Source organism: Phodopus roborovskii, unplaced genomic scaffold (genome assembly GCF_943737965.1).
Source record: "Phodopus roborovskii unplaced genomic scaffold, PHOROB, whole genome shotgun sequence".
NCBI lineage: Eukaryota > Metazoa > Chordata > Mammalia > Rodentia > Cricetidae > Phodopus > Phodopus roborovskii.
This window is the reverse complement of record NW_026126413.1, coordinates 13,008,940-13,023,078: the sequence shown is the minus strand read 5'-3', so window position 1 is coordinate 13,023,078 and position 14,139 is coordinate 13,008,940.

The window sequence follows — 14,139 nt, the reverse complement described above, 5'->3', positions numbered from 1 at the left end:
GAGAGCTCTCAGAGCCCCCTCCTTAGACTTAGTTCCCCCAGGTAAAGTCCGCCCCTGTCTCCACCCCCAATGAGTGTGGTCTGTGCCACAGGTGAGGACAAAGTGAATATCTCACTTTGAGTTTGGGTCCCCAGGACCCTGTAAAAAGCCTAGCATGACTTTGGGGACTCACCTCCAGTACTGGAGGGCTGGGAGGGAAATGCAGACCGAATGTTTGGTGACTGAAGCTTGCTGGTGGGCTCCAGGTTCAGTGAGAAGCCCTTCTCAAGGAAGATGGTGGAGAGTCACAGGGGACACCCCATGTTCTTCTCTGGTCTCTGCATGCATATAAACCAGTGTCTACACCTGTGCGCGCGCGCGCGCACACACACGCCCCCACACACGCCCACACACACAGAAAAGAAAAAAGAAGCTGTTCTTTGTCTCTGTGACATTCATCAGCAATTCCGTGAAGGTTCCAGTTTCTCCACCTCTTGTTATTTGTTTGAGGCAGAGCCTCATGTAGCCCAGGCTGACCTTGAAGTTGGTATGTAGCTAAAAATGACCTTAAACTCCAGACCCACTGAGTACTAGGATTGCCGGCATGCCACCTTAATACTTGGCTAAGTTCTCTAAATGTCTGCCAGCATTTCCCCTCTCTCCTTTCCCTCTGTGCGCTTTCGGTAACAGTCACCCCACCTACCGTATGTGAAGTCTCTAGGTTGTGGCCTTGATGCTCGATGTGTATCCCTCTAAGGATATTGGCCATCCATCTATCCTCTTTGAAGAAATACCTAACTAAGCCCTTTGTGCCTTTTCCCCTCTTGGCTTTTCAAGGCAGGGTTTCTCAGTGTCTGGGAACTAGATCTGCAGACCAGGCAGGCCTTGTACTCAGAGAGATCTTCCAGGCCCTGCTCCCCAGATGCTGGGATTAAAGATGTGAGCTGCCACACCCGGCCTTTTGTTCATTTTTTAATTAGACTGATTTTGGCTACAGAGTTCCATTCTGTATTTTAGCTTGGATTTAGATATACATGTTTGTTGTTTGTTTGTTTGTTTCTGGTGATGGGCCCTGGGAATTTTAGATTAAATGTTTATCACTGAGCTAAATTCACAACCCAAGTTTTGAACTTGGTTATATTCATCTGCTTGTTCACCAGAAGACGTGAAAATAGCCTCCAGAAAAATCATAATCAGATTCTCATCAGAAGCAATAATAGCATAATCTGTCCTGGCTTGATGGTGCTTGCTTAGATCTACAGGGGTTATTGCATGACTTCTAGTCATGTTCCACAGATTAGTTACAGACAGCAAGTCATAAAAACTAAAGCTAAATTAAATAAACCGGGCACTCGGAAGGCAGAGGCAGGCAGATCTCTGTGAATTTGAGGCCAGCCTGGTCTACAGAGTGAGTTCTAGGACACAGAGAAACCCTGCCTTCAAATCTAAAAACCAAAAATAAATAAATAAATAAATAATAAAAATAATATCCACCTGCTTTTGCCACCACATCCAATCAATTCGATTTGGGCTTGCTAACAGATGATCTAGAGACCCTCAAAGGTCAAAAGATCCTTAAAGAAAGTGGGATGTATTTGTCAAGAATGCTGAGTCATGCGGGTAAAATCGGGACAGTGGGAGTTGAGAGATAAATACCAAGGGAAAGAATATAAAAATGGGCAGTGGAGACGGTTCAGCAGTAAAGACTTGGCTGCTAAGCCTCACAACCTGCATCGAACCGCCAGGTCCCCAAAGGTGGAGGGAGAGGACACTCCCCAAAGCTGTTCTCTGACCTCCACAAGCAGGCTGTGACATACCTGCAAGCAATAAACAAATAAATAAATGTAATGAGAATATGCAAGTGTCATCTAAACTAAATTCCCGGGACTAGTAACTAACCAATATGCTTTCCTCTCTGCTGACCTCAGCAACACGGTTTCTCGGGAATATTGCACAGGGCTGAGCTCTCTTAAGCAACTCCAAATATTTACTCCCATGCTTTGACCTTTGCCTTGATTGCAGTCCAGCTTAACTCGGCCCAAGACAAGATACAAGCTTTGGGTTTTTTCGATATTAGTATAAATGTACAAAAGTCCAGGCTAAGAAAACTTGACCTTTTCAAAACCAACAATGGTAGAGATCTGTCTGTCTGTCTGTTTGCCTGTCTCTATCTATCTATCTATCTATCTATCTATCTATCTATCTATCTATATCTTTGTTTTAGTGTGGGGGTATTTTTTTTCCTTACATAAAGTGGGAGAGGCTCAGGTGTGATGGCAGCCTCCCAGCTACGTGGGAAGCTGAAGGCAAGACGATAGCTTGAGCCCAGAAGTACCAGGCCAGTTGGAACAATATGGCTGGACTTGGTCTCAGACAACAAAAAGAAGGAGAGGGGGTGGGGGGAAGAAGCCAGCACATAGATCTTCCTCTTAAGCCATTGCCTGAAGGGGCCAGGAGATGGAAGGAGGTTGGTAAGCACACTTCTGTCTCCACTTAAAGCCTGCTGTGCTCTGTTATTCTGCCAGCCTTGGAGGTTAGACTGTCCTTTTCCAGGGTCAGGCTCCTGTGAATCAGAGGGCACAGCCAGCCAGTTCAAAAGGCCCATGGGGTGTTCCTTCCTATTCTTCACATGTCTAAAAAACTGTGGACAGCAATAGCCAGTTCCCAGGGATAAGGGGCGGATATGACATCACAGCTCTTAGTGACTTTGAGTCAGGAACAGAAGATTTGGAAATGCTTAAGTTCTTTATTATTTTTAATGCTGGGAGGGGGAGGGGTGTCTGTGACACTGATCTGTGGCTCTAGGTGTCTAAGGACTCATGCATATTGCTTGCCTTCTCTACGAAACCCTTGCATTACTGCCTGGTAGCACATAGAATAGACCCCTGCCTGCTCACCTTCTAGCCCATTCTGAGATGTCCCTTTCCAGTTTCGTCTGTCCAAGGAGGAGCATGCAGAAGTTCCAGAAGCACATTTTCCCCTTAACTGAAAGAACGAGGCGTGAGCCGAGCACATGAAAACTGGAGAGTGGCTTGATTCTGGAAGTGTGAGGCCACTGTATGTGACACAGAGGGACCCACCCCCTTTGGCTTTTCATGGCAGGCTTTCTCTGTGTAGCCCTGGCTGTCCTGGAACTCACTCTGTAGAGCAGCCTGGCCTCGAACTCACAGAGATCCACCTGCCTCTGCCTTCAAGGGCTGGGATTAAAGGCGTGCACTACCATCGCCTAGGATGGGGTTGATTCTTCTGCCCATCCTTCCTGAGCCTGCGTCTAGACTTTGGAATTGTCCTCCAGTGAAGAAGTTTTAAATTATGAGGGCCACGGGAGTCACACACAAGCAAGTAAAACATGCAGGCAGAAAAACAACCTCCTGCTGTCCCCTATCAGGGACCCTGTACACTTTATTGTCCCCAGCATCCAACCTATGGCCAACCTCTCCTACGACCTACATAGAACTCAAGACCCCTGCCTTAAGGTCTTCATTCATTTTTTAAAATTTATTTTTACTTCATGTGTACCCATTTGCCTTCATGTATATCTGTGTGAAGGTGTCCGATCTCCTGAACCACCTCGTGAGAATAATGTACTACCTCAATTTTGGAGCCATATTTAAAGCACACTTTGTTAAATACTGGCCAGGACGATAGCCATTGGCCGGGTCCATACCTGGGATTCTCAAGAGTACAGCACTGAGTTACATTAGACAGGGCTTATAAAGGCAAAACCCACCAGGCCTTTGTCCAATCAGGAGCAACCATACATCCTGACATACTTCCTGTCTACGTGTGATCAAGCACATCCTGTGTAGTTGGAGCAACCAAGCTTGTTTACAAAAGCGAACACACGTGGCTTGTTATCGTAGGTGAACAATAGCTCCCACACCCCCAGCTTTCCAGGAAGTTGTCTGCATTTTTTTTTTTTTTTTTGGTGTGTTTTATAGATCTCTTAAGCACAATAATTTAAACTTAAAACATTTCCTCACACTGGCCATGGTTGCTCTGCTTGACCTCAGGCCCCCAAACAGCAGAGCCAAGCATCCACAGATTGAAAGCTCTGGAACCCTGCAACCAAATAAATTGTTACTCTTTTTAAAGTGGTTATCTTATGCTGCTGGGCATTGTTGGTGCAGGCTTCTGGTCCCAGAACTCAGGAGGCAGAAGCAGGTGGACCTCTGAGGTCAAGGCCAGCCTAGTTTACAGAGTGAGTTCCAAGACAGCAAGGGCTAAAGAGAAACATTGTCTCAAAAAAACAAAATAATAATAATAATAATAATAATAATAATAATAATAATAATAAATGTTGGAAAGATGGTTCAGCCAAGACCACTGTTTATTCTCCCCAAGGACCAGGGTTCAATTCCCAGCATTCACATACCTTTCAGGACCAACTGTAATTCCAGTTCCAGAGGATCTGGTGCCCTGTGGGCACCAGGCACCATACCCATAAAAGAAAAAGAAACTAATTTTAAAGAATAAAAGTAAAAGAGGACTCGGGGATTAGCTCAATGGCAGAGTTCTTATAGAGCCTGCGTTTGAACTTTAGCACACCAAAAATTAGTTACGTAAGAAAAAAAGAACTCCTGTGTTTGTCTATAGGAACCAAAGAAATAACTTCCAGAGAGGCAAGAGGGAGGCCCCTCCCCTCTGGGACCCGAGATCCTGAGCGTATGATGTATTCAGAGGGTGGGAAGAGAGGGTAGAAAAGGAGCTTGATTAGCTTGATTCCAGATATCCTTCGAGAAAGATGCAAGCGGCCCACACTCAGAAGCAGAGCTGTGCTTGCCCGTGCCTGAAAGCACTCGAGGACCAGGCATCTGGAGATTCCTGAGGAGCTCTTCAGCTTCCAAAGAAAACAGAGGCAGTTTTGGCCCTTCAGGATTTTCCAGGGAGCTGGGGGGGGGGGGTGGACAGCTGCTTAGATTCAAATAGCAGTATTAGAAAGGTTACACTTCAGGATGTACTGTCTCGAGTGTGCCTACAGGGCTAGGGAGGGAGAGCCCTGAGCTGGAGTGGGCTCAGCTGACTAAGCACACTATGCCACTTGTAAAGTTAGGTGAGACTGAGCTAGACCACAACAGCAGCAGGACCCAGGTGAAAGAGGCCACCGGAGATTTGTCACTTTTCTTGTTGGTGTGACCAAACAAGCAACTTCAGACAGTAAGAGTTTTTCTTACAGTTTGACAGTACATCCTCCAAGTGTAGAAGGCGTAGTTGTGGACCCTGAGACAGATGGCCACATTGCATTAGCTGTCAGGAAATAGGGAGCCGACTGGATTATCAGGCTTACTCACAGGGACCCAGGTCAGGAAAGAGGCACACTAGTAACTTCGGTGATGGATTCTCGACCGCAGATTGCTTCCAAGCGTTTCCTCCATCCCCAACCACCCATCGGGCTTAAGGCAGAATTCCTTGTGCAGCATCTTTCAAAGTTCCTTCTGCATGGCTAGACCAGGAAATCAACCCTCCTGGGCTCTCCATGTGGCCCTCGCCCTTCATCTCTGTTAGGGAGCAGGGAATGGGGGGGCAGGGGCGCGGCTGTGCTCTTAAAGGCAGGCAGTTAGGGATGTAAAGTCTGAAGAGAACTAGAATGCATGAAAGAAACTGAACCTCGCTTGTCTTTTTATTACCAAGACACAACAGCAACGCCACAAAACGTCAGAATGAGGCATGAAAACGTTTGGTTTGAGTTCTATGCAATTGCTGCGGTTTGGGGGGAGTTTTAATACTCATACCCCCCAAAGATCCCACCTCACTCACATGCCATCAGCACATGGATTTGGGTATTAATGTTTGGAGGAACTATTCAAGCCATAGCACCAAGTAAGGATTCTGTGACTTCTATGCATTGTTCTTTAAACAAGAGTGTCACACGTAAGGACTTCACTTCTTTAGTATGATACTCGGAATTAAAAAATAATCCCACTCTGAGGGGCTGGGAAGATGGCTTGTAGGTCAGAACACAAGCAAGGGGACATGAGTTCAGATCCCCCCCAGCACACAGACAAAAGCTGAACTGTTTCCTTGGTGACCTCAGTGCTGGTAGGCAGGGGACAGCAGAGACAAGAGGATCTCTGGAGCCACCAGCCATCCTGGCTAAATAATGGTGAGTTCCATATTTAGTGAGAGATTCTGCCTCAACGGAATAAAGTGGATCATGATAGAGCAGGGCCTCTGATGTCTGTCTGTGGCCTCTGTGCCACACAGACCCCCCCCCACATAGATGCATGTGTGTACACACAGGCACACCACACTCACATACCTCCATCCCTGCTTCTGAGGAATGAATAGATTGGGTAGTGATGGCACACACCTTTAATCTCAGCACTCAGGCTGATCTCTAGGCCAGCCTGATCTATAGAGTGAGTTCCAGGGCCAAACAGGGAAATCATGTCTTAAAAAAAAAAAAACCCAAAATAAATAAATATTAAACAAACAAACATCTCACTTTGTTTTTAAATTCAGTGTTTACCAGCTTGGTGGTGAATCACAACTTTCTGAGGCTTAATTTCCTACTTTATAAAATGAGGGTGATGATAACTCACACCTTGTAAAGACTGTATAACCCTGTATGCAAGATTAGACTCCTTTGAGGGGCTGGAGAGATGGCTCAGTGGTTAAGAGCACTGGCTGCTGTTCCAGAGGACATGGGTTCAATTCCAGCACCCACCTGGAATGACTCTACCCTCAGTTCCAAATAAATATGCAGGTAAAACATCAATGAACATTTAAAAAAAACCAAAACTATAAAAATGGCTATAAAAATGGTTAGACTCCTGGGGATGTAACTCAGTTGGCAGAGTGCTTGCCTAGCGTATTAATTAAAGTGACGTAAGGAACGAGCTTATTTCACATTTCTGGGGGACAATCTATCATCACAGGGAAGCAGGAATGTAAGACAGTTGATCACACTACAGCCACCGTCAGGAGCCTCAGGGCAGCACGCAGATTAATAGAAATAAGTTGATTTAAGTAATAAGAGCTAGCTAAAAACAAGTCTAAGCTATTTGGCCAGGCCTCTGTAATTAGTAAGTATCTGAGTGGTTATTTGGGGAGCAGCTGTAGGGACAGAGCTGATTGATGGGCTGTCTAGATGGAAAACTTCGCCTACATTGCTCAACCTGTTTTCTCCTTTTTATTTACTCCAAGGCCCTGGAACACAGACTAGTACAGCCTGTGTGTGTGTGTGTGTGTGTGTGTGTGTGTGTGCGCGCGCGCGCGTGCGCGCGCGCGCGTGTGCCCACACATGTTCCCACCTCTGCTAACCTAATCTAGATAATGCCTCACAGGCATGTCCAGAGGGCTCACCGAATCCAGATAATCCTTACGAGATATTCCCTGAAGCTTATCTCCTGGATGATCCTAGACCCTGTCAAGGTGACGATCAGTGCTAGCCACAAGGCGCTGAAACAGCTCGAATCCCAGCATCGTGGTGTGAGGAGCACAGTGGTATACATCAGTAGTCTCAGCACCTGTGAGGTGGAGTGAAGAGGGTCAGACGTTCAAGGTCATCTTCAGTTGCAGAGTTTAAGATCAGCCTGGGAGAATATATACACAAACACACACACACACACACACACACACACACACACACGCGTGTGTGTGTGTGTGTGTGTGTGTGTGTAATATATGTACGTATAAAGTCCTGGTATAAAAGAAATGCCATTTAATGGTCATTTAGTAAATACACTGTTTGCTATATCAAGATTATTTTGGTTTATTGCAATAAAAAGCCCACTTAGGGTGGCTGAACTCTCATAACTGGAAGTGCTTGAACATGCTTGAGAAAACAAACAGGGTCTGCACTTTCTTTTAACATTCTTTCAGTTTGTCTGCTCTCTCTGTGGATTTGATCCTTGCGTGGGTTCCATCTGCATGCTGACTGGCTTAGGTGTGAGTTCCCGATCTAATTACCAAACGGGTGACTACGACTGACTCAGTAGCGGTAAGTGCTACTCCTGGAGCTCAAACTGGGATCAGCCACTGCAACCATGACCATCCAGCTGTCTCGGGAAATGAATGTGGGCATAAAACTAGCATTTGGTACCCTAGAAAGAAAGAGGTATTGGAAACAGGAAGAGATTCAACTATAGTCAACTTTCGTGCGCCACACCCGGAAGCAGGTGTGGGCATCCGGATCTCTCAGTTTGGAGGAGGCAGCTACCTGAAGCTCAGTGCCATCTCACAGGGGTCTATGCAACAGAGAGACACAGGGTTGTGAATCTCAATGTCACTCAATGTTTCTAAGTAGGGAACTGGGGATACGATTTCAACCTATAGCTGAGTGTGATGGTGCCCACATTTGGGAGGTAGAAGCAGGAGGATCTCTGCCCATCCCAGTCTACAAAGAGAGTTCCAAGGCGGCTACACAGAAATGGAGAGGGCAAGAAGGCCTTGTGCACACGGATAGGCACTGAGAAAGTCAGGAAATGTAAACACACAGCTCATCTCTTCAATAGAATAAGATGCGTAGTTGCTTTTCCTGGAACACTGGGAATGATGTCCTTTTACAGCCTGATGATGCTTTGCTGTCTAATGAGACAGGCTCTGCCCACATCTCCCAGAATTTGAGATCTTGCTTACCTAAAATAAAACCATTCTCCCTACATCTTGCACATAGTTTTTAGATCATATGAGTGATGTCACTTGTGCTTTACAGCAGCCTAAGCGACTCCTGTGCTGTCATAGAGCCAGGTCAATCCCGATACCACAGGCGTTAGGTTTACCTCACTCAAGTTCCCTAGACCCTAAATGGTGGGCACTGTCTCTTCATCAACTGTGCCCATCCTTGGGAAAGAAGCCGATGTGCTTTGTAAGGAACCTGATGTAAACACCTCAGATTGTTGTGCACTCAGAACTTGGTTCATCGTTATCTGAACACTTTTTTCAAAAGTTGTGCTATGCTTGAATATGGCTAAAGTACAATGATCTGGGCCAGATTCTACAAGTTCTGGTCCAGCACTGGTCACAATAAAAACCAGGCTGAGCAGAGTTTCATTCTTGTTTCTTCATGCATCTCCCCCCCCCCACTGTGCCTGCTGTATGTAAAGCTTGCAAGGAAATTATCACAGAGAAACTCCGTCTCAAAGTAGAAAAACATTTTTTAATGATTTATTTTGTATGCATTGGTGTTTTGTTTGCATGTCTGTGTGAGGATGTCAGATCCCCTGGAACTGGAATTACAGACAGTTGTGAGCTGTCATGTGGGTGCTGGGAATTGAACCCAGGTCCTCTGGAGGAGCAGCCAGTGCTCTTAACTGCTAAGCCATTTCTCTAGGCCCTGAAACAAATTTCTTTTGAACATATATAACTCAGTTTCTTTCCTTTTTGTTTGTTTTTTTTTCACAGGGTCTCTTCTGTGTAGCTTTGGAGTCTGTCCTGGAACTCACTCTGTAGACCAGGCTGGTGTCAAACTCATAGAGATCCTCCTGCCTCTGCCTCCCTGGGATTAAGATATGCGCCACCACTGCCCCACTACAACTCAGTTTCTTTTACCACAAAACAGATATTTAACTTGGAGGTTTTCTAATAATACTTACAGAAAGCACTGCGTGGCACATAGAGACACTCAATAAACAGTATCTTCTATTTCTTCCCCTCAGGGAACAGAGATTCCAGGAGCACAGTAAGGAAGTGACTGAATACCTGTGGCACCAGACCAGGCTCCTGCATCACATGTCCTAAGCAGCTTCCAGGTGATAGTTGGGATAATACCTACGATTTTGCTTAAAAGACTGTGTTTTAACTCCTCTGGATTTCTATAAAAATGACCAGATGCTTCTGGAAATTCTTAAAGCTCAAAGCAGCTTTGACTCTTTCAAGTGGTACCGTGATGACTGAATGCCGGGCACAACTTCTCTCACGCAGAAAGGAACAAATATTTGATAGTCATCTTCATTGTTTTCTGTGAGTTGGTTTCCTGTTATTTTTTTTCCTTCTGTCTGGGGGAAGGGAGTCAAGGGAACTTCCCAGTTAACCCCCTCCTGTGGGGAACATGCTTGAGAAAACAAACAGAAGGAAAGGGCAGAGTTTCTTCTCAAAGCCATTGCCAGTGGAACTCTGGTATCCTGAAGGATAGGATTACAACCCCAAAGGCCATCAACTTACTCAAAGTGACAGGGGTGCACATAATGAGGAGGGACAGAGAGATCTCAGAGAGTGCACTTTGTAGGCTACAAGGATGGTCCTTCACATACTCATGTAATTCAAGAAAGGACGTGATTTCATGTCAGACAGTTGAGTGATTGTAATCAGTTTGGGAATACGTGCAGGGTTAATGGAAGCAAACCACTGTTCAGAGAAGAAAAATTAAAGAAGGCTGAAAAAATAGGAGTCAGCACTTGGCAGGCAAAGGCAAGTGGATCTCTGTGAGTTCAAGGCCAGCCTGGTCTATAGAACTAAGTTCCAGGACAGCCAGGGCTGTTACAGGGAAACCCTGTCTTGAAAAACAAAAGCAAAAAAGTAGGAGTCAGCACCTTAGCTTAGTTTCGAAGGATGTATTTTAGAATACTGCCCTCCAAACACAAAGGAGAACACTCTAGGCAGAGGAATTTATGTGAGCAAAGGGCAAGCCCTAGAGAGAGACATCCATGCAGACAGCTAAGCAGGTCCACTGAGAAGGGAGGGTGTCCTTATGTCCTTATGTCCTCCTCTATTGTCCTACTATTATTATAATTATTTATTAACATTATTTTGTATGCCTCATTTTGTAAGCCTACATAAGAGATTCCTCCCCCCCCCCCCATACCCTTTACCTTTCTTAGTAAGTGTGCTGGTTAACTTTCATTGATTTTACACAAACTATAGAGTTCTCTGGGATGAAAGACCGGCAGTTAAGGGATTGCCATCTTCAGAGTGGCCTGTGGGCATCTCTGGGCGTCATTTTCTCAATTAAGGATCGGTGTGGGAAGGCCTAGCCTAGTGCGGGTAGAGCCAACTCTTGGTCCTGGGTTACATATGAAGGTGAGCTGAGTAGCCAGCCAGGGAAGCAGGCAGTAAGCAGCAACCCTCCATGGTTTCTCCTTGAGTCCCTGCCTTGCCTTCCTTCCCCTCAATGATGGACTGTAAACTGTAAGCCAAATAAATAAACCCCTTCCTTGCCAGTTTAGTTTTGGTGTTTTATCACAGCAATAGAGAAGCAAACAAGGAAAGTAAATAAATGAGTGACTATCTTATGTTGGGAGAGGGACTGATCAGTTCATTAAAGGCAAATAGAAGAGAGTGAAAGACCCTCAGAACGTGGACCTTCACGCTCCGACTCAGGAAAGGCAAGAGGACTTGTTTATTCCAAGCGCACTGGGGTCCACAGTCATGCGCCACGCAGAGGCAGAGGACTGAGGACCCTGAGTGCAGAATTGAGACAGCTTTTATTGGGTTTACAACAAAGCCCGAGCATCGTAAACCAATCATCTCATAGCGTCAAGAGCCTGCGCGGTGCAGGCCAATCAATTTAAACCATTTTATAGTTTTTAGATCAATCATTTTAAACCATCCAAGCCCAAGACCAATCAGTTTTCTATAGTCTGCATTTGTGTGGGCTCCTGGTGGGGTGACAAATGGCAGTTAGGATAGGTCACTGGGGCGGAGGTTTCACAAGCAGTTTATGAAGTCAGATAAGCGTAAGGAGCGTGACCTTTTGCCCATTTACTGGCAGAGGACAGGGTCTGGAATTTGAGGTTTTTAGGGCTTTTTAGATATTATTTCTAAAATTTTAGCTTCCTGGGGTCATTGGAGAGTTAGGCTGTATTTTCCATCTTTTCAATAGAACATCAGAAAAAATTTAAGTGGTGAAGAACCAATGATTTAATGACTTAGGATGTGTGGGATACACACATAATATGTATGTATGTATGTATACATATATGCATATATGCATACACACACATGTATGGGGGCAGGCATGGTGGTACATTCCTATATGTCCTAGCACTAGGGATGTAAAGGCAGGGGGCTCAGGAATTCAAGGGCATATAAGGATACATAGCAAGTTTTATTTGTTTTGGTTTGGTTTTCCAAAAGAGGGTTTCTCTGTAGCTTTGGAGGCTGTTCTAGAACTTGCTCAGTAGACCAGGCTGGCCTTGAACTCACAGAGATCCACCTGCTTCTGCCTCCCAAGTGCTGGGATAAAAGGTGTGAGCCACCACTGCCTGGCAATACATAGCACGTTTAAGGTTAGCCTGAACTTCATGAGACCCTGCCTGAAGAAAAAATTCTTTTCCTTTGCAGTATTGGATATTATTGATCATAATATTTTACAGTTTTAGAAAATAACTACTGTCATCATCAGTGAAACAATAGAATCTAAAAGGGATCAGGAATGGACAATCCGTGTACTGTTCCAAAGAATAACGGGTAGTCATAAAGAGACGAGAAGGATCTGGAAGGCACCACCTGAACCAAGCCCTCAAATGTATCCTTCTTCCTTATTGACCCTTGCGATATAATTTCCTACGAAGTCAAGGGTGTCATCTCACAAATTTGTGTTGTCGCTGTTGCTTTAATCAAAACTGTGAGATGACTAGAGCATGCTGTAGTGTTTCAGACCATGTCATGAAAGTAAACTGCTCAAAATTTAAGACCAAAGAGTCATGCCAAAGAAATGCAAGGAATGATCTCTGATTCGCCCCTGGATTTTAAAGCAAGCAGAGTATTGTAAATGAGGTAAGATTTTATTACACTGCTTCATTTAGGAGGTCTGTCACGGTCCAGCTGGGCATGTAAAAGGCCCAGGTTCTTGAGAGACAATTGAACATCCTGAAGTACTTAGGGTATCAGACTATCTAAAATCACCTTTGTAGCCCAAGGATATAACTGAGTGGTAGAGCACATTTAGTAAGTACAAGTCTTTGGAGTTGATCGCCAGTGCACATGTACACACACACACACACACACACACACACACACAGAGAGAGAGAGAGAGAGAGAGAGAGAGAGAAGCATAAATATGTACATAAACAAATGTACATGTTAAAATAAAAATAGGCATAAAAAGTGTACTATGTATAAATCTCACATGTATGTGTGACAAAGTAATTGTGGCCCGGTTATGTTCACATAAATGACTGTTGAGTTTAGGTAGAGATACAGCTCTTGATGCTGTTTTCTTAAGTTTTCCACTGTTTGAACCTCTGCTTGTTCCTTCTGCTGGGGGTGGAGTTCATGGACCTCACGTACTAAGTACACACAGTCTCTGAGCTATGTCCCTCTATGTTTGAAAATTTCAACACAGTAAGTTAGCTTTTTAAAAAATTGAAACATTTGTTTTGTTACTGTAATTTTTAGAAATAAGAGAAGCCGGTGATTAGGGCAGAACTTCTAACATCTTCCTTCCAAGTGTTTCTGGAGTCCTGTGTCTGGGCCTCTCCCACACAGGCCAGCCCCCCTCATGAACTCTCTGGTGGGAAGACACAGGAGTCACTAACATCTCTTGATGTTTATCAGCTGGTTTCAGATCATCTTAGCTCACTTCCTCAAGTTTAATCCTTTCTATGCAGAAGCTACAAACTTAGAGATAAAATGCTTGCATTGTATAAATATTATTTAAGAGATAGGAAAATGGTTAGCTGGACATTCAAAGCTCCATAAAATCCAAATCATAAGCTTTCAGGGGCCATGGCATGGGAAAACCAGGATGCTTGGTTTCAACACTGAAAAAAATTTCCTTTTTTCTTCCTTGTCCCTTCTCATAGATACTCCAGGCGGCTCCTGAGATGCCTTTGGAGGAATTATCTGATGACGTAAAGCCAGATGCCTCTAGCATTGCATAAGGGCTTCCCTACTTGACTTTTCCCTGTGAATGAGGTTTCTGGTGAGATTACTAGAAAACTGCATGTTCATGGCCAGGAAGGGAAAGACCTCAGGCAGATGTTAATTGTGCTGCAGCCTGCATACTTGGTAACTGGATTCCTGAGGGAGGAACTTATCCCCCAGCACCTTCTTAAGTATCAAGATTGCTCCTGCCTTTCTATCCTACCTCACTCTGCCTCTCCAGAGTGGCCCTGGATCCAGTCTCAGAATGCTTGTGTCCCAGATCTCTGCTCGGCAGGCTCTTTCTCCGTATTAAAGCCCAGGTTCCAATGTCCCTCTTTGGGTAGCTGTTGGTGACCCTCTCTCCAAGGCATCTGCTCCCGACCTGGTCTCCCAGTCACTCCTGTCCAGTCGATC